The sequence below is a fragment of the Bombus pascuorum genome, chromosome 6, assembly GCF_905332965.1.
Source record: "Bombus pascuorum chromosome 6, iyBomPasc1.1, whole genome shotgun sequence".
Lineage (NCBI taxonomy): Eukaryota > Metazoa > Arthropoda > Insecta > Hymenoptera > Apidae > Bombus > Bombus pascuorum.
In genome coordinates, this window is record NC_083493.1 from 1139973 (window position 1) to 1162370 (window position 22398).

At 42.4% G+C, this 22398-nt stretch overlaps 1 protein-coding gene and 1 long non-coding RNA gene across 7 annotated transcripts in view; both read left to right on the top strand.

Annotated features, from left to right (window-relative positions):
• Positions 1-22398, top strand: part of LOC132908351 (uncharacterized) — a 235262-nt gene that overhangs the window by 144567 nt on the left and 68297 nt on the right. The window lies entirely within an intron of this gene.
• The window catches only part of LOC132908129 (band 4.1-like protein 4A), a 62860-nt gene that overhangs the window by 11046 nt on the left and 29416 nt on the right, over positions 1-22398 (top strand). The window lies entirely within an intron of this gene.

Consider the following 22398-nt stretch of genomic DNA (forward strand, 5'->3'; position numbering starts at 1 on the left):
TATTTCTGGATAGTTATGTGGCATATTATTTTAATCGTATTTTCTGCTTCTAAAATACCAAAATTACCGTTGGCCAATATACTGCGCCATCGGTCAAAATAACAACATCCACAAATTACTTTGAATCTCTCATTCAATAATTTTTTCTATATTGAATATTTCATATAGATTCACGACAAAAATACCGATCCTTTCAAAGATTCATCGTCGATCGCGAGTAGGATGCCCGGTCATAAAACAGGTCACCTCACGCATTCCATATTTCATCGTCGCGGCAATTGCGCGCGCGAAGCACGCCCGCACCGCGACCAATTCTGCGCACAAATCATCGTCCGAAATTTAACGCCGCGACCTACTATAACACGCCAGGGGCAAGAACGCAGAGCAGCAACGCACCCGTGTTGCACACATTTCTCCGTCGTCGCGCGTCACGCTAAAAACCTCTCAGACACGCCACGATTCAATCTTCCTGCCTGGCGTACATGCAAGTACCTACACAGCAGTGAATGTCGCCTTTTCAACGAGCGTTGAGATTGTGCACTTTTGATACGCTTTCTTGTAAATTTTTTGGATGAATCGAGAATACAAGATGTCGAAGTGATTTAACGCGTTTAACAAGTTTACAAAGTAAAAGCTCACCATCAAACGAACCATACAGTACCGCTTCGCGATTAAATCAACATTGGACCAATCATCCGCATCTTTTCATTCAACTGTAAAAAAAGTCCTTTTCAATTTGAACTTAAGAATTTGGACTTATATCGTATATTGCATTTAAAAACTGTCTTATAAAATGTTCGGGTAGCTCCTCGATTACTTGAAGGTTACTAAACGTAGTTTAAAACATATATACATTTTAAATCATATTATCTCTTGTGATTGTGCATTTTGGCGAGGATTGTGGACAATGCGATCGATCGACGACGACCACCATCGATTGTACGTAGAGAAAATGTGGAATTATCGATCGTAATTGGCCAACTCAATGATCATTAATCGAAGGCCATGGTGGGCAGTTAAGGATGGTTGTTTGTTGGTGTGCACGGGCCAGATCGGTCGGAGAACGAAGACCCGACAGCCGGAGGCTCTCTTTAGTTTTATTCGGTGGCAAATTAACGGCCGTTTGGCGCGTGGGAGAGCGAAATCCAGCGGATAAACTGGCCGACGAAGGTTTATGATTTAATGATGCACTGTGATGCGGCTTAATTGCCATCAAGATTGCACCGGTGGATGTCGGTTATTGACGGTTTCGATGTTCATTGATGTCTGTATCCGCGAGCACGGTATGCCACGAACCCAGACTTAAAACCTTTTTCATTTACTTTATTCATGGTTAATCTTGTGGAACGGCCTCTCTTTACTCTTGGCTTACTCTTTACTCTCTTGGCTTTATGATTCAAATCGTCGATCGGTAGTTGTTCGGTTTCGTACGCTTCCGAATGTTGATTGTGAGATTGGACAAAAAATAGAATAGATCTTAATTTTTAATTTCAGCCGTTCTATCAACCATATTGTACAGGATTCGAAAGGGATGTTTTACAATGAAGTTTGAGTTTATTAGTATACCAGGGGTTCCCTTTTTTATGTTATTACGTTGCCGTTTTGGAGTGAATATTTGGTAATAATCGTGTTAATAATTACTATGTAGAAACTGTATAATCGATGATACTAATTTTCATAAACCTACAAACCGATTTATTTGCTCTTCGAATGATTCGAAGTCGATATTGCCGCGTAGATATTGCATCATGTAACGCACAAGGGTTTCGCTCAATAATAACCAGTATTCTTCGTTGCTGGAAGATATTGCCTCTTGCTAAATTCATTCATACACCCGTAATATATAGCAGATATACGCCAAGTTGATTTACATTCAAAAGGACACCCTTTCACCCACGTTCCTTCGTAAAGCATCGTCGGTGGTTCCCGATACCGGCATATTTTCGACGATGCTATCACGCGATGTTAGAGTAAGCCTGTCAGCTTACGCGGCATTGGACGCGCCTCTTTCGTGGCGATCCCATAGTCTTCGAATCGCGGTTTCGCGTCTCCGTCCGTCATTAAACGCACGCGAAACGACACTTAAAACCGGCTATTACTTTGCTACTGATTGACACACCTACTATAAGGTTCGATTCACAATAGCCTGCTTGCCAATCCTGACAGAAAGGTAGGTCGCTGTTCCGAGACCGAAAGTAATTTCCTTTTCACGCGAAGATTGATTTCGGAGGAACTACGTATTTGAATGATATTCGTGTCGGCTGTGAATATTTTCTGCAATTGGTATCGATGATAAAGGATTCGTGTTAGTAATTTCTTTCGCTGCATTTAACGCAAAACGACAGGCTTGCCTTGCAATTTACTCTTATCGTTGCAATTGTGTTACTATACCAATTACAAGGGTTTTCCTACAAATACATATGTTTAAATTTTGGTTTCTCGCTTCAGATTTTGCTAATTTAGATCTTTTCCTTTGGTATTGGTTGCTTTCCTATCTCGATCTTTGGGTATTATGTATATCAAATATGAAATGCCAATGATGTTCGTTACACAGAAATAACCTGTAAGTTATAGATGTTCCCGCACAACGCTAAAATGAGAATTCCATACTTTACTGCATAATTCAGCGTTTTATGAGTGTAACAGAAAACATGTCGATAAGTCCCATTTTTATATCTGTATCTAGGATGATTATTTCTGCTTAAGGTGACGCGAAAGGCATTAAAAATGTTACTTGTACGAGTAATAAGGTGTGATCAAATTCTTCATCTTCTCAGTTTCTTCGTCTTTTATTGGTTGAGTTCAACGTCTCGAAACTGGTTCTTGTTCGACACTGTTCTCCTTGGTCGATAGTTGTCGCATCGTTAAATGTGAATCGACCTTAATTCCCTGATTCCTGGGCGCATCGTTCGTGAAATGTAAAACACCGTGTAGCTCACGGCATCACAACCATGCGGTCGGGTCATTAAGTCCAAGACACTTCGCGCATGTAACTGCCCTATTATTCATTCTAGCCAGCGCTGTCTATCAGACGCTGGTTTCAGTTTGCCTAGGGAACTTCGTTGCTTGTAAATTATCCCTGCATTCGCGACTCCCTTTAATTAGATATCGCGAACGTAACGTCAAAAGTGGAAACATCGTTCGACTGCTCGACAACCGAAAGATGTTCCAACAATTTGTAACGATAGACGGGTTTAGATCTTGTTAGATTTATCTACTACTTCCAGCTGTCCGTCAGTGTTCAATATATTCGTCACGATTTATCGCTGGACAAATAGTGTCTCGTTAAGGAAAGTCCACGAACTCAAAGTTTCGTGTCTTCTAAATGTCGAAGGTACAAGGTAGGTTCATCGAAGATTTTTCACTTATTCCAGGATGATATTTTTGATCGTTCCTTCTAGTGATTTGTAGTGATCTATATAGGAACGATCGTACAGCTAGAAAAGATTGACGTATAAGCTACAGTCATGCTTTGTACGATGTATAATATAAATGTAGTTCATAATTTGTACCAAATATTCAAAGTATAATAATTGCTCTTAGAATTTTTCACCTTTACGTATACAAAGAATATATGCTAATAATTGTATCCTCTCGATAAAAATCGAAAATCGTTTACGCGGTAATCGATGGATTAAAGAGATTAATCGATTTCAAATATTCAATCAATTGCTGATTAGTATTTCAGCCGACTCTGGGTAGCGGTGGTTAATAAGTGACTCGATTTATAAAATGTGCAGAGGAATTTGTCGTCATTGGTGCGGGCTAATTGCCTGCTAGTGTGCGCGAGCGTTCACAAATTGATATTCAGCGATTCAAGACGTGCGCACATCGATATTCTTCAAAGACGAGTTTATACCACGAATTAACCAGCTCTTAGCAATCGATCAACGGTAATCGAGCATTTTACGACGGCGGACGTTAATGACAAACAAGAAACACGTGTTACACCACTGCCAATACACCGCTATGCCACCACGAACAAAGTGTTACTTACTTATCAGCCGGAAGTAGTATGTTATACTGCCGTGTATTATGGTGCAATTAAGAGAAAAAAATACGCCTGCCTACGCGCTTCATCATTCACTCGTCTAAAGACTGACTTCTGACTTTCCGTCCGTGGTTACGCGAACGAGATACGACGTATATAAAATCTAGAAGTAATTAACTCCGCTCTCAACTACGCTCTGCGTTCCAGCGCAATAATTACGGATCCCTCTTCCGAATATGGGAAAGTTCATCTTGCGCATGTGAAAACTTTTAGAAGAACTGACCTTTGGATAACGTCTAATAATTTAAGGTAAAGAATTTGATGTTTCCAGTTGTTTCTATCAACCATGACATTCGGTTTTCGTAAATAGGAGATCAAATATTTTGGGGCTGAAAATTTATATGGCACGAAACATCGTTTACCTTGTTATTTCATATTACAAAATGGAAAATTCAAGAATTAGAACTACTTTATGTGTTTCCTTCTCAAATTAACGTGCAATTTATGCTAGATTTTCCCAATCTTCAATAACCGCTGTCATCAAAACCACTCCGACCGAAGTTTCGCGTTCGGCATCTCGCTACCTATTCTATACCTATCGTTAATTAAAAAGGCAATCAGAATAATTAAACTCCGGAATCGGTATATCAGAACTCCCGTTAAGCGTTCTAAGTTCACAGCGTGTCAGAATCGAAAGAATTTGACGCGAAATTGCTGCTCTAACGGCGTTTCCCGTTCTTGGCCAAGGAACCGTGACCGGTATCGCGCAGGTAATAGCGAATCGTATTAAATCGGCTGCTCGAAGATCGATATTCATCGCGTTGTCTGGGGGAGGGTTTCACTAGTCCTGTATAAAGGATCTGTTGCCGCTCGTGAAACGTCTCTAATTAATTCTAATTAATGCGCTTCGAGTTGCACGCCTATCTACTACCTATTAGTTCTTACTTTTATATTAAATTTATAATATTACTTTTATTATGAATTATTAACTATTGCCTATAATTATAATCGTCCTTTCTTGCGATGTAATGCTTGCTGCTGTGGCCCGGCTCGGTTCGGCTTGTCTCACTTCAGCGCGATACGGCGTGGCGTGGCGGCGTTTTCGCGATCCATGGCACGAGCGTCGCACGCAACAACGATTATTCGTAGGGCCCACTTGATTGGAAAATCGGAGAGAACATCATCGTACAGAAGGTTGAATCATGAGCATTGTATGACAGATATTAATGATTCGAATACCTGCTATGAAAGGGAAAGCGTAAACGTTTTAATAAACCCCTAAGTTTGATAAATCGAAAGTCTTAATACAGAAAAGTATAGTCGAATCGAATCTTTAACATTGATCTTATATTTATTGCACTTAAACAACATAGCTGATCGCGAAGCTGTCTTTGTCGCAGTTGTAGAAATTATTGTGAACTAGTAAAGTTCTACATAGGATTGCGACAAATGAATTTATAGAAAAAGAATCATCGGTTTCTCCATAATTGATAATGGAGAGCTTTAAGAAACGTGGAGTTTATTAGTTTGATGTTCGAGAAGCTCAATATTTTATTGAATCTCACTCTTCTAATATATACAGTAAATTCTAGTTCAAATACGTTTGCAATCGTTAAAATAATCAAATGTAGGTAACAGTACTCTATTTTTCGATTGACCGTGCCTTCGTTTAATCGTGACTGGTTGATGGCTAGGTGGATGCAGGACTATTGATCGCGTGTAGCTAGGCTAAATCAAAGTCGTGCATAATCACGCAGGAATGTCGTACTTATCGGCGGACGTTCGGTTTCATTGAACTCGCGCGCGATTCTAACCGAGACAGGAAAGAAGAAGCGCGTTCTCCCGTGGATATTTAAAATATTGCGTAATGCGGCGTGACCGGATGAGAGCAACTCGTCGCGTTGTTCTATTTCTATTCAAGGAAGCTGTTGAACGGTGTCTCGATGATCGCAATCACGATCGTAAATGATTATACGAATGAGAAGATACGGGAAGATAATGATTTTGGTTATACGAGAGCTGGTGACCGTGGGAATGGTAGAACGGCAGATTGAAATTTGTGTTGCGGGAAGGTTAGTCCGAAGGGGAAAGGAAATATTATATGGATGCAGGTAAGATGGGAGAATTAATGTATGCAGTGCTTCTTCTGGAAATAATCGGGAAACGAATGGATTGTTGGTGTACCATTTAATTGGAATCTGAATCTTCCCACTATGATAGTGATTATATAGTCTTTTCTTTTTACAGAACTAGAAATGTTTAAATCTAAATCAGGTTGGCTCGATAGATAGGGATTGACTTGCCCTTCGTTAATTAAGAAGATCAAACCTCAGATAATTTCGCAAGATGTACGAGAAAGAATCCGCTTTCTCTCCAAACCCGGGGATCATTCATCGAATAACCCGATCACTACTTAGTACCTCCATTAAGTTGGACAGACGAAGGAGTCGTGCCGTCATCGTTGCCGCGTTATAATTTCAACAATATTTCGTTTGGCTGCGGGTTTGGTTGAACGAAGCTCACCTCCCGTGACCAGAGGCTAAGTCAGCGGTGGGTTATGGGTGGCGCAGCACGAACAAGGGACGTACGTATCATGAAGGTACCCGGGGCACCTTCTTCTTCTTCTGGCTGGTCTGTTATTAGGCGATATACTAAAATTGGTGGGCCACTTCCCCACGGGGCAACACCGTAACTCCCTCATCCACCCTGCACACTAATTCACGCGGCTTTTAACTTCGGTTTCTTTCTCCTTCGTTCAGTTCGTACCTTTCCCGTTCCCCTGGCGAACATTTTGCTCTCGAATAGCCAACCACGGATTTCAGCATGGACACGTGTGCGTTCGTGTAAGCGCGCAACCGAGCGAGCAGTCCACCGCCAAACATTAAAAACGAGGAAATTATTGCCTAGAGAGGGAATCACCGTCTATGGGGGCCCGTACCGATTAACAGCGACCGTGAAAACTTTCGGAATGCTCCGTCGAAGGAGATCCCTGGAATGCCTTCCCTCGGGCTGTTAGAATGAAACGTTCGGTCGACCGGTGATTCTCGATTCGAAAGGGTAATCTTGTCTTTTGCCCGCTGAATTTTTCGGGAATAAAGTCCGCGACCGACACGAAACTTCCACGACAAGAGGAGATGTTTCCAAACCGCCTTCTTTTCCCTTGTTCTTTTATTTTTGCGTTCTCTTCCATTTTCTTCTTTTTCTTTTTTTTTTTTTTTCATATGGTGGAGCGATCCTACCCCGAAGCAGCCCTAATTATGGGATATTCGGCGATGGAATTTCGATCGGTTAAAAATATCTGGAGTGGCTTAGTCGTGACGCTCAGCGTGATATTTTCGGTGCGTGTTTCCTACTGTGATATTCCAAGGCTTTGGTTTCTTTTTTTAATAAATACCGTTCGAAAATTTTTGATTGAGAGGAAATACGTCAAACATTAGAATTAAAATGGTTATAAGATGTAACTCGTATTTCTATGAAAAATTTGAATTCAAAAATTTATAATTGCGGAATAATTAAGTTAAAACATGTTTGAGGTAAAAAAATAAAAAATTTTAAAGTAGCAAAATGTGAATGATACCCGATACTAACAGTCGGATATCAGGCAAACACGTTTTATATATTCGCCGGGTATAATTTATGCGATTCGAAGCAACTTCACTCCCGGGTGGGAAATACGACTAATTTAAACGTTACATGGGATAAATACGTTATATTATGCGTTACATCGAGTTTCATGAATATTTCATTACTCGTGTGTATCTCTGCACTGGATGACTACCCCAAGCGTGAACTATACGTACGAGTAAATATCCATTGTACTTTTTATACCGTTTTATAGGATTTTTATCGTGTTATTGCCACATTCGTCTCTGATCGTCCTAACTGTTTATGAAATGTAAAGAGTAATAACGCGTAATTGTACGCAATTAGTGCGCGATGTTTCTTTAGGAAGAAGATGATAAGGGGTGGAGCATGTACCGATAATCTTCTGGGAAATTGAAAAGCATTAATAATCGAATACAGACACTCCATCATCATGTCTTGCTTAATTTAAAATTCAGACGAGTTAGTTCTGTTTTCGTTGGCAAACAACAACAAACCGAACAAACCGTTCATTGCAATTAAATACAAACAAAAGTCCGATTGAGCCAAGTACAGTTCCGAGTAAATTCTCTTTTCACCCATGTCTTAAAACCCCCTTCCTACTCTCTGTACTTACACTTATACGATTTATCTTTAGAACTTCTTAATTGTTGCGGGTGCAAACTCGCCCCGTCAACTTGGTTCGAGGAAATGCCAACGTCAACGTTTTTCCCTTCGCGATGACAATCGCGAATTATGGAAATCGAAACTGGCGAATGGAAGTACAACGAGCAGACTGCGTTTGTTGTTTCGCGGCATTGTTTGCTGTAGCTCGCGGAATTTCCGCAAACAGTTCCCACGACCGAAGAAAATGAGGTTCTCGGTAGATTCAGTCTCGGAACGAGAGGATTCGTGCGGAACGAGCACGATGCTGTTTACTCCGTTCAACAATTATCATCCTTCGAGGCACCTTCCATCCCCTCTGGCCTCGAGCGTTCACCCTTCGCTATCTAGTGACGGTCAACAAAAGAAAATTCGAGCGAGGTTGGTCCGGGAGACCGGTTGAACTTTCCTCGAGGAACATAATTTAATCAGCCCCGATTGGTTCGATTTGACTTTGCGTTAATCCGTCGGACGAAAGTCATCGAAGAATCGTGTTTCAACAAAAAGCGGAAGTTGGAGGCGACTACTCGCGAACCATCGAGTGGGGCAGGATAGGGGTGCATGAAGCGCGAATTACGGACAATAGAAACCTCGTTCCTCCAATTGCGACGGTGCTTTCTCTGCCGAACTTTCCAAGCGATTTTCGTCCATCCTTTTCCGTTTCCGGGTGACGTCTGGAGCGACGATCCTGATAAAAGTTTCTCTCTACGGTGAAATTGAAACCAGTCTAATTATACCCGTAGATCGCTCTCGTTCTCGTCCCCCCTCAATCCCCTGCGCCTCTCCACGCTCTGTTATCCTCGTTTCCCTTTCACTATAGATGCAGGTATATATTAAATTCACTGCCGATGAATTTGTTCTGAAAGAGAGGAATGGCCGTTAAAAAAAAATTCCCTCGTTACGCGTTCGCCAGGTCCCTCGGCTATTATATTATACATGCCGGACGAATTTTAAACTTGAATGACTTGATTGGGGGATATTCGGAAAGAAATCGAGTTACCAATTCTTTTTTTCTTCGTTTTTTCCAAAGTGTTCAAAGGCTGCCTCGTGACGACCTTTCAACAATGGAAGGTCTCAGGGATTAACGAAAGAATACAACGATGCTCCGTATGCAAAAATGGCATTTAAGTAACAATCCTAAGTTCTTGTATAAAAAAATTTGATCGTCGTTTCCTTGATTCCAGCGAGCAGGCGTAAATATAATTCCGTAATACCTGTGTTGCGATCGTATCTTTTCTCATAGATCAAAATTTCTAGTGGATTCGATCGATTCGATTAATTTATCGATTGCTATGACAATAGATGTCAATAATTTATTTCACTTTCGTACGGAACGCGAGGATAATTTAAAAAATCGTTGAATCTTTTAACATGTTGTTAGTGTCGAAGCATTGATAAAATGCAACGCAAATTTTAATAGAAGCTGCGCGAGTAAGTTACTTGACGAAAGTATTATTTCCTTTAACCGCGCTGAATGACTACGACAAGCTCGCCGAATGGAGGTTGTCAAGTCACACGGAGAAATACCACCGCAAGTAGTGCCACATTTAAAAACTCTGAATCACACCACTTCCTGAAATCGATCGTTTTACCACTCGTCATTCAAGTCGCTAGCTATCGTGACATCTGTCCGTAGAAAGGAATGGCCCGACCAATCGGGATTCCGTCGTAGCATGTTTCGCAATCAATTTACGAGCTTATGCCCGAGCTTACTCACGGCTAGCCGCGTGTCGAACGCGCTGGAACTCGCAGTATGTCGGTGGAACATAGCAACCTACTGTCCACTCGATGAAAAAAGCCACGCGCGTATCCTGCCTCTGTCTTCATTCCGCTTATCGTTCCCGGGCGTAAACGCGGCGTATATTAATAGAGTTCCACGAGGGCCGGTTGCAAAAGTCTCGTTGTGTCGGAACGTCACCGCGATTACATCAATTTCAATTATCGGGTTACGTCGCGATGCTTGCTCCGTTCTGTTCGGTTTTGTATTCTCGTGGAACGCGCACGGGTTCTTAGTTTCTTATTATTAGAGAGAAGCACCAAGGATAGCAAGGAAGAACACGATAACGTATCTGTAGAGAGAGAAAGAGAGAGGGAGAGAGAGGAAGAGATAAAGAAAAGGCAAGGATGAGCAAGGATAGACTGCGAGGGAAAAGACCGAGAAAAGGGTAGCGTGATATCACGGATTATTAGAGCTAGAACGGTCGAGTCGTTCGGTTAGTAACCACGATACTTATAGACACTATTTCTCGCCATCGATATACCAGTATACGGTCGGTATCTTCCCGGTTTTATATCGCCGATCATAGAACCAGTCTCGCGTAACCGAACAGCCTGGAAGAATGGTCATGCGTCAAGATAATGCGACCGGATAAATGTAACCCTTTCCGGCAGAACCAGATATCGTCGATACACCGCTCCCGTGTCGTTGCCATCGCGCCTCTTCTGCTCGATCCGATCGAATTTGCATATTGTTTATCGCTTGTTCGGATATTAGAGCTGGTTAATGAGTGGCTACAGACGCTACGTTCCACGCATTTTGCGCCCCTGCTTCTGATTCATGAAGGATATCTGTACGGAGGAATTGGGGGTAATGCGAGTAATTTGCTGTGAACATATTAAAAAGTGCACGTGCAATTTTATGATAATACCTTTTAGCAAAGGCTACTAGAAACCGAACCTTTTAAGGTTTTATAGGAAACGAGGGTGAAAATGGAATCAAAGGAACAAGTTCGGGAAGTTTGTACACGCGTTGAAGTGAAAATGGTCAGGACCGTATTTTTCCTATTCAATTTACTTTCGACTCGAGATACGTTTATCTGAGATATAAATTCCCGTATGGGGTGTAGAAGGTTGACAAGAAATTACGTAAAAGCAAGGAAAACGGTTCACAAATCCTGCCTCGTTGTATCTCGGTTTGTATCACTTTTAGTGGATAAAACTTTTAACTTCCATAAATTTTTCAACGCGATATGTTGTTTGCGGAATGAATTTTTCACCGCGATTTTTCTTTCATATCGTGCCATGCTTCTTTCCAAATAAAAACTTGCTCGTCTGATTTAGATGAGATAAAAAAAGGTTCGGCCATGCGAAGGAACAAAATACGAATATTCCATAATGAAAAAACGATAGAACGGTAGAAGATAAAATAGGACGAGAAGGATACCTTTATGAAACATGTCCGGTCAAGGGAAATTTCGTAGGTCTCGTTAGAATAATTTTCAAGCGTTCCGAGGCATCGTCCAATTACCTCCTATGACATCTCCCTGCAATTTACGTTCACGATCCGTGGCATCCGTAGAAGGCGAGCCTTCAACGAGGTCTGATTAGAAGAGCTCGCTCTACGTGCATTTCGCGGTCAATTCTCGGCAAAAGGAGCGGAGAAGTTCGCGTAGTTGAAACGACCGGGAATGAAAAGAAGGCGAGCCGGAAACATCTCTGAAGGGGATTTCTTCTTGGCTATCGGTTCGTTGAAATTTTCACTTTTCGAACAAGTTTCATACCTTTCCTTGGTTTCTTTTTTACCTCGAACCAATTATCTACGAGCAATGCTTATTAATGTAATTTACCAGAGGCGTAATCTCTTAAGGAGATAGTTTTTCGAGTAGGATCATTGTTCGCCAACACTTTTCATCGACGTTCCTGCGGTCGTTTGCAAAAAGTAGCAACGACGTAAACGAGGAAGAGAGAAAAACCGGTCTGAAATTTTCTGCTTTGTTGCCCGGAGCTTTCGTTCCCTTCCAGCGAACGATGGGAGCATCGTTGTTTCGGATAATTTTTTAACAAGCCGTAAAAAGGCCTACCCCCTTATTCTCCTTTTCTTTCTTCCTTCGTTTAATTTGTAGCTTTTCCTTTCCTGCCTCGTTTCTCTCCCCTTTTCTCTTCACGGTAGACGTATTGATTATTCAGATTCCGATTCGTTATGAATAAAGATCACGTTTTCAAGTAAACTCCCCCGTTTACGGGATGGCTCTTGTTGCTCGAGTGGTTTAAAAGTTTCGGATTTTTATATCTCCTGTTAGCAGCAGGGAAAGTTTGGTCGTTAAAGTTAACGAAAATTCTCTTTCTCCTGGGCGCAACAAACTGTAACGAAGCAGTCGAGCATCATGATTTCTTTGTTCCTTCGCAAGATCGTAAATTCCTTTCTTTTACCTCGCGCAATTCGAATAATAAAAATATCATCGAATCCGCCTTGTTGAAACAACAAATATGTACGCGTTTTTCAAACTTTTTAAACTTAAATCTTTTTTACTTTGCATGTTTTCGTTTTTGTAAATTAATGGCGAAATTAAAACTTTTTCCGCACGGAGTACTTCGTCAAAAGAACGCGCTCTATACGAACGGCTCTTTTTGTCGTGCTCGATGGAAGATCGTCCTCAAGATGAGAGTGAATATCCAAGCAGAAGAAAGATTTAATCGTGCCTCAGTAGTATTATTAACGTTGTTCACCATACCTTTCTTGTGCTCTTTGATACTCTTAAAGCCATCGCTCTGGAGATATCAAATGACAGTCGCGACCAGCATTTTCACCGTGACAAGCTTTCTGCTTCGTTACTATTCTAATCTTTCTAATCTCTATCTATCTTTGCATAAGGTTTTTAAGGTCACCTCTTGCGTTCTGAGATAAACAATTTTCTTCTTCGTTCGAGATTCTAAATTCGTGACATTGCAGTTCGTCTTGGTACACCAGTTAAAAGATATTACAATTTTCGACGTATATTTCCAATTTAAAAGTTTATTTATTATATTGTACCTTATTTCTAAAAATACATATTTGATTCAAAGGAACATAATTTTGGCTAGTTCTGAATTTAACGACTAAAAAAATATTTGTTACTTAGCAATATGGAGTCGCATATATGCATGCATTCGATAGCAACGATAGATTTCTTTCAGATGGTAGTGTGCAAGTCTCGCGGCAAACAAGAAGCAATTAAAAAGAATCGTCAGCCAGTCTAATTGTCATCCTCGAACGCAATTAAATCCCTTAATAATCGCCCGTTGACCATCAGTAATTCGTGTTTTCTTCAAGAAATATACCACCAGTCTCCTCCAGCTAGGTCGTTTCTCGGGCGGTTGCAGACGAGGAAGCAGCGATCAGCACTTTTTCTCGGAGCATCGCCGATGAGCCCCAACGAACTGTAACAGAGAACAAGCCAAAGTCAATTACCACCACGGTAGAATTATGCCGACCAATTGATGTTACGCTGAATGTCTTCTTTCTGCGAGTCTGTAGAATCGCGATGGAAGGGGTATTCATCGAGAATTTGAAGCCTACGGGGCTGGTTTCGTAGCTAAACGACGAGATTCTCCCGCGAAACCTCTGATTCGGGGGCCCCTGATTCGCGTTTACGTGTTCCGATTCCCACGACAAACCCTAGCCCCGGGTGTTGAAAAGTAGCGGCCACCACGGGATCAACGGGAAGACAGAAAGAGAGGGCGGTATGCCTAAATAAACGGTTTGCCTGCAACGTATGTGAAAAATGAAAGAAACACGATTGTAGTGACTGGTGAACAGAGGAGCGAGCACGCAACCTGAAGATGATTACCTACCTCCTGGACCTATACCCAAGTCCATTCGGCCTCAGGCCAGAAGGGAAGAGAACCACCTCTTCTTTATCTTCTCCTTCGACGTCGACGACGCGTCGTTGTTCCTCTTCCTTTTCGACTACTTTCCTTCTTGTTCGTTCCCTCTCAAGTTGGTTGTTCTGTACTTTTATTAGTTTTGTTACACCACGCCGTGCCGTCTCGGTCCACACACTTACACGTTCCGTTCGATCTTTCGCTTTTTCTAGGCCGCGTGACGCAGCACGCTTTTAAGTGCTTACCATGTACTCTCCCTTGTCGTGCTCTCGCAGAAGTAGGACGATGTTAGGCCGCACGTATTATATTATATTAATCGCGTTAAGCTGTCCGACTTCATCGTAGTTACAGCTTACGGGAAAGAAAATAAGAGATCTACTAGAGTAATCCTCGTTTTTGCACTGTCTCGGCCAAGTTGCGTGGTAGATTTCACTAACTAGTATTCTAGCCACGCGAGGTACGCTCACGAAACACGGTATAACGAAACTTGTCATTTAATAACGTTCAACCACTTCCTTTATTTTTTGCCGCTTTTTAAAGCGAATACGTATCTGTGGATTTAATTATACCGTACACTTACTGAAATGTTTCTTTTTATTTTAGCGTTTTTAGAGTTTTCAAAGGGGATGATTGTGTGTACGGATTAACGGTGGCTTTCTTCGCCGCATTATTGAAATAAAATTTCGTTAAAGACAATCGGAGGGTACAAAAGAATTTAGAGAATATCTTCCGTTTGTTTTATTATGTTATAACTCTCTCTTGGTCATGCCTTTCAATCATTCTGTAACCGGCGTACCAACTCCTTTTTTTTCACATCACGTATATTTCTTCTACTTTACCTTCAAAGCACTCGTTCGATCCGTGTGCGGGGTGTAGGGTGGGACGACGGCAGCTGCCATTTCCAACAACTTGCAATCAGTGAAGTAACTTTTTGTATAAATAACATTTACATATCCTCAAAGTCCTGTATCGTGTACGGGAAATAGCGCAGTGAGCACTTTTAATGATGCTATGCAATCTTTAAGCTCAAGACGCAAACTAGTGGCATTTTAAAAATTTGTTAAAAACTTTTCTATCGGTTGAAATCCTACCTTCGATCCCTCATCCACCATATTTCATCGAAAACCACTGCTAACGTGCAACGTCAATTCTCAATCTATCGGACAATCAATTTTTTCCCTTGAAGATGCACAGTAACGAACTGTGTACATCTACCAACGATAGTCATCGTTGTACGCGCGCCACGATGGCCGCGAAGCACAGAGAAAAATCGAAGAGAGCAGCGTACACGCGAAAGGAAATTGTCGCGCGCGGAAAAAGAAGGAGAAGAAGAAGAGAATCAGGAGGAAGAGGAGGAGGATGGATCGGCAGGCTGGTAAGTCGCTAGCGCAGAATCGCGGGAGACCAGCCGGTCGTGGTGCTCGTTTTCTTTATCCCTCGCCTCATCCCCCGTGGGGTCGGTGGTGTTGCTCGTGCAGCCAACGATGCATTTTCCGCTGAAAGCCTATGGATGCGAGGCTGTTGCAGGTGAAATGTTGCGCACTGCGTACCTTTTGTGCGCACAGAGTGCCTATTTACTCGGTTGCTCGGAGGCTTGTCTCGCCAGTGGCAGTGCGACTTCCTCTAAGAGCACAATTTTCTTGCCGGAGCTTCTCGATTTTCCTGGCTGGATTCAACGCTTGTTCTCATTTCGTTCCATCCATTAGCTATCCCGCCTGTAACACTCCTCCCTCTTTCTCACCTTCTTTCGTTTTCGAAGTGGTATGACCTTCGAAGTTGCACAATAGCAGCCATTACGACGTAGAACGCCGAAACATCTTTTCGTATTACCACTCGCGGAGAAAATCTCATTGTTTCAATGGTTCGTTCTTTCATCGGGCATTTCCCGGCATTTGTATTCATCGATAGGTAGATTTCTGGACAATTGCTTGAGCAGTTTAGGAATAGGTTGAGGAACAAAGTTTGCTTCGGTGTAAGTTTGTAAGTTAAACGTATAGTTGTTTGAAACTCGCTAAGAAATTGCAATGGTGAGATACTTAGCTTAACGTAACATCATTCGGTTCACTTTGGGGTAAGTGAACGCGAGGTGATACGGATGTAGCGTGACCGTGATCGAGAGGAAGATAGCAGCGACAAGAAAGTTAATTACCTGGAAGAGAATATGTTGTAATTTCGTGCGGTTTAGTTTAACCGTTATTAACTTGGCCACATCTTTTGTGTCATTTTCGATTGAAACGCATTTTTCTATCTTTAAACCGCTATAGAGGAAGCACGCGGTGGATGAAACAAAAACGACTGATCCTTCGCATCCGCGTAATAACAACAACGCTGTATCGAGAACTATCAAAGTGTTGTTTCCATCTAAGTAACTTCTCGGATAATACATCGATCCTAAGCATGGCGCGCATCATAAACAGCAATGGTACATGACGTTTCACGTCAAGTTTAGCGGCGTGGTTTATAAAAAGTGACAAATGGACTGACGAAGTGCTGTCCTTGCGGCCATCGAAACCTTCCCTCCTACCATGGGCATACATATTAAGTATGGACTACGCATTCTCTCTCTGGGCTACGTCCACCATGTAACTATTTATAGACGACAGACCGACCGACCCTGATAGAAATGCCTTGCAGAGAATGCCGTACGCACCTTTTCTTCTCTCTCTCCCTCTTCTTTTTCCTCGGTGTGTACATATACCCGAGATAACGAGCGCGCTAAATGGAATCGAGCAACGCTAATCAGTCGCCGCTTGTTCCACGATGAATGAATCCTTCATAATTCCGTGTCGGTCGACGAATCGCCGTGCTTCGCGGAATATCGAGTTAATGTAACCATAGATTTGTGCGTGAAAAATGATAATGGCCAGTCGGAGTACGGCAAGAACCACAGCCAGCTTACACGCGATAGCCTGGCCCGCGTGCATGAACGTGAACTGTGCAACTACCGAAGCGTTGCTTCGTTCCAGTGCATTGCAGCAGCGATAAGTTACGCGAGAGTCCGTCGATCGCAAGGCGACCAACCATCGGAGCTTCGAGGCTTCCTTCGCCGTCGCAACGCTTGGAAAAAGTGACAAACAACCCGGGCAGGTATCGTCCTCGTGCATGAACCGTTCTGTGCCCGGGCAAGAAGCGCATTAGTGTATGCGCCACCAGCGTTTACCTCTCTCGTGCGCGTTTAATTAACTAATTTATTTAATTGCTTAACGATTACCTTTCCTGACACGAAAACGTGTAATTTATTTTCACCGCGTAACGAGCCGATTCCCCTTCTTCCCTTTCCCGGTTTATTTCGTTTTGCTGATTACGTTCGCTTACTCGTGCCCGTCTGTCATTCAGAACGAGGCGGTCTCGAGCGGTGCTAATTGTGATCGATCGTGGGAGTTAATCGAATTTCAGAGCTTTCCTATTTATTGCGTTCGTTTCGTCGAATTTTTGCTTATTTAAAGGTATTTTATAAAGTATATTTAGAATTTGCAATTCGTTGGAATTTTAGTGTTTCGAGTATGAAAAGTTTCATGCATTTCGATTCTTAGGGCGTTATTCTAATGGAGCGATTTCTAAAGTTCTAATTAGCTTAGCATCCATTTAAATATATAATCACATTAGTATCAACAAGAAAACATCAATTCTCTTGCTACTAACAGCCATGCTCGCAGACGAGGAAGAATTTTTTTAAAGTACTCGTTAACTATATCGAAAAAACAATTCGAATTACCGCTTAACCGATCTCTGATATAAACCGGTGAAGATTGGCGTGAGCAGCAGGGTTAATTCATCGAAGCGACGACATTCACCTGTAGCATCACGTGTAGGTACTCGAATAGGTAGTCTGGTATCGCGAATGAATTGTCCGCGGGCGATCGAGGGAGTGCGTCGAGGCCGCGACGATGAACAGAGCTCGTAGCTCGAAAATTGGTATTCCCCGGTAGGTATGAGTTAGCGGCATCGGTATGTGGGTATTATACCTTTTGTATTCCGATGTGACACGCCTCCGTCACGTTTGCGGGCGTACAACGACGACGACAGCGTCGGCCACGGCGAAACGGCCAGCAATGGACGTATGGGTGGACAACGATAAGAGTGTCTCCCATTGCCGCGGACGTCCACGTACACCCACACGACCATCCCGTCGTAGAGTGTAGAGCGTAGAGCGTGTAGAGAGAGCACGTACGTGGACGCGCGTACCAACACGAGGGCACACAGACGGCACGAGAGGGCCCATGCGGATGCCATACGTAAAGGCTCACTGGTAGCAGAGTACCCAGAGCCGTATGTACGTTTGAGAATACATTATGTAAGCAAAAGGTGAAAAAAGACCGGTGGAATAAGCCTCACCAGATTCTATCGAGTCGCGTCCCTCCGTCTACTCTCTTCCAGCGCTTTCCTCTTCTTCTTCTGCTGGTCTTCTGCCTGCCGCGTGTTCCTGTACCCCTGAGCCCGAACATCGGGCCAGCAGCATCAGGGCATAGACCTTCGCTCTGTTATACGTACAGGTAGTATACATACGTATCCGCCGATACCGATGCTGTGTCGTATATATATATACCGAAACCAAGCCGCTGGCGCTCGTAAGCTGAGGGAAGAAGGGATGGAAGAAAAGGAAAGAGAGTGAGAGAGAGAGAGAGAGAGAGAGAGAGAGAGAGAGAGAGAGAAAAGAAAAAGGCGAAGACAATGCATCCTGGAAGCAGCCGGGCGAATTTCATCGCGGGTCTGGGATATAGCCAGGGAGTGGGATCCAAGTCGATTCTTCTTGTGGACATTGAAGTTCTTCGATCTTCCGATCCGCCAAACCTTTGGTCAGGAACCAGTTGGTGCTCTGCATCTTTTTGAAGACTCCTTTTGGGGACGATTGTGCCTATCTCGATCACGAATCTTTTTTAAAAATAACGCGAAATTTTATAATACGTACTTCGTAACGCCGATACGAATTACGAGCAAATCGTGCTCATAATATCGCAAGTTGGATTCTCCAGCTTCTTCATCGACCGTTCCTTTCGTGAGTCACGTTGCACGCGGAAACATAAATCTCGTTAAAAAATGCAGCCCTTTCATTTCCCTCGTTTGCGATTCCACGAAGGCATCAGTCGATCCACGAAATCCAAAATATTCAGAAGCCACGCGTGTCTGTCGAGAATCACGTAGCTCGTGGACGACGAAAGTCTGCTCGTCTCTGTGCTGATCGTTGGTCGACGGGATCCTCGTTTCCATCATGGTTGTCACTGTTTTCGAAAAGCTTCGATGTTCGCGGTGCCAACTACGTAGATTACCGAGATTTAAAAGGACTTACGAGAGTAACCGGTCGAGATGAGCAGTAAACCTTGGGCCATCGACGTTTCTTTTCTGCACCTTTCTACCTTGTTCGTCTTCTTCCTCTTCTCTTTCCCTCTCGTCGAACTATTGCTTTCCTTTTCGGCCGTCCCTCTTCTTCGCGCGGATTACGTCTTTGTTTCAGTATGTTCCTATGATAACATTGTTCCGGTTGCAACACAACCGTGGCGATTTTTTGTATTTCGACCGACTGATAAAATCGCGATATACTTCGTTGGTCCGGGAACACTATATTTCACTTGGATCGCGCGTTCGTATGCGTTGTGGGAGATTCAACGAGTGAGCTAGAAGATAAGGGCACGTTTTAATAAAATTGCCCGTATTCATCGCATGTGTAGCGTTACAAAGGAAACTATTCCTGTCCTACGATCGGAGCTTAATAAAGGGAAAAAACTCGTCGCACTCATATTAGAACTCCCTTTAAATTAGAGTTTTTTTTTCGAACATTCGAATCTTTTCTTTAAATCGATTAAATATTTGTTTTTAATTTCACGCGTTTTTCTACTTTTTGCCTTTGTTCCAATAGGAGCACTTATTTTATTAAATCAGAAGTTCTATAGAATACAATCTATAGTTCGCGAACTGTTAACTTTTTAATCGGTTCTGGGCTAGGACCGTGCGTTATTAGCTCTACTCTTCAAAATCTTTCCATGGAAAACTGCTCTGCTCCTAAAAAGTAAATTTTGCATGGAACCGAGTGAATCATTTAAATGGTGTGATCCACAGGAGCACTCGTTTGATATAACAAATTCTACCTTCGTGTACCGAACACACGATACACGTCCCCGTTTGTTCCGATAAAAGTGCAACATTTATGAACTTGTCGTGGCGATCTTCGTATGCCCTTGTGCTCGTTCATTAATAAATTCGTACGACACGCACCAAGTAAACTATGGAGGAGCAGTAATCACATTTTTCGCTGGAAATATGTTTTTGCTCTTGCAACAAATTACGCAGCGGCGCGCACTGTGCATTCGTTCGTTGCACCGATTCCAATGTCATTATACCTGTCCCTGGTAGAAGAAGAACTGGCCTGATCCGTGGAAGGTGCAAACCACCTCGTCGTGGTAAAAGTGCAGGTGCAGCAGAGGTAGAATAGATGCCAGAGCCGTGGATGGGTTCACGGCACCTACAATAAATTTCATGACGCCGCGATCCAGATACAAGTACAGCCAGAGTTGAAAAGAACGAAAGAAGAAAAAACGAGAGCGAGACAGAGCTGCCTCGTTCGATATTTCTCTCGCTTTTTCTCTTTCATTTTCCTTACTTTTCTTCGTTCGTGCATACCCCGATGCTTTGTCGTTGACCCCGGCTATCGAAAATCATTACCTAATTTTACATAACGAATTTCTTTATTGGATATTGGCTAGCCCTTGGTCTTTTGTCCGGGTGCCCTCTGTATTGATGAACGTTTATGAAACGTGTGCAGTAGTTTGTGATTATTGTTTCGTTCATTATTCGGATAAAAATGTGTCATAAGGTAAAATTTTTTTCGGTTAAACCTCCTCGGTGATTGTATCAACTGATGAATAAAAGATTCCATATTAGACGAAGGGAGATCTTGAAAACTGCTGATAAGAAAAGGTAAAATATGGTTTTCCAATATCTTATGGCAGAAAAATTTTAAGAATAACTTAAGAAAAAGTCGCTCCGATTTCAATTTTATATTTCAATTCTATTATTTTACATTCAAGGAAATTTGCTTCATTGATATTAACTATAACGGATAATAAAGATGGAGATACTGATTGTTTCTACGTATTTACATCTTTCATATAAATGATATATTATTATTCGATCGTTAGAGGAATCAACAATACGTTTACTTATCGTCGTAAAATTCTGTGATCTGTGTGCGAAATGTTCATGGTGTAATGAGTATTTGAAGAGAAAATGATACGAAGGAAATGGCAGAAAAAATGATACTCAAACGACTTTATCGTTTAGTAGTACATACTTCGATCGAACATTTCGTAAAATTTAATTATATTTGTGAACAAAATATTACGACATAAAATGTTTCGACGTGACATTATAAATTTACTATTTATTAATTTTTCTTTCAACACCCACGAAAGGAAATCAACAAAATTTACGCGGATCACTCGAAAGACACCGCTAATTTGCGTGAATCCCGGGTTTCCTCGTTTCCGAAGAACACTTTCCCTCGACAAATGACGGAGCGTGGCAGCCGTAACGCCGCAAACTAACAATTGTCTCGAATACGTGCACGGCGTGGCGATGATCAATACATATCGCGCGCAACTTGTCAAAGTCGAGCCACCGCAAGATCGTTAGAGACATCAGCCTCGGCTTCAATTATCATCCTCGAATTCCTGTGGTGTGTGCGCGCAAGAAACGGCGCTTTCTGTATGTAATGAATGATCGAGGGAGACGGCTGAACGTAACGAACGTCTGGCGGAAGAGAAACGGAGAACACGCCGGAGAGCCAAGTACGTAAGTAGATCGACGAAGACGGTGCGGTAGAACGAAAGGACGTGGGGTAAAGAATAAGAGGTGGTAACGCGGCTACGCTAATTACGAGCAAACTCAGGGATATTCTTCCTTTTTCGTATATTCACGTGCACGGGGACGTACACAGCCCATATCTTCAAGGAACAAACGATCGAGTACGAAAACACACGTCGTGAATCTCCGTTAGTTTCCCCCGAAGGGGAACAAACGAGCGTCATGGCTCAGCCACGGAGCCAACTGGGAACCGGAAACCGGTGATTTCAATCTCAGTTCACCGACTGGATGTCCCGCGGTTAAATCGACGCCGAGTCAATGCAGTAAACTATCCTCGATTCTTCACCTTTCGATTCTTTTATCGGGCGTCCCTGCTCGAATTTTTCGCTTTTTCTTTTTTTCTACCCTCTTTTTTCTGATCGAAGTGGCTTAACCACGCAAAGAGGAACTTGGAGAAATTGTAAGGTCTATATCGTGGAAATAAATTCTTGTTCGCATTCCTTTTCATGGTGGTTTTAGCAAGATACTTCTGTCTTTTATATTAGATTCTTAGAAATACTAAGGAAGAATATTAGATTCTTGGTAATTGCTTTGATTCCTGGAGTTCTTTGTTAGTTTTCTCTTGAGTTATATTGTTTGAAGGTAGGAATGGTAAGGCACTGTTCTTTGATTGGGTCGAAAATGTTTAAATAGATTAATATCTCTAAAAGAATATTTGACTCTTGGAAGCCTGATATGCTAATTGCTATAGCATTGGAAGTGAAAGTTTAATGGAGGACTATGCG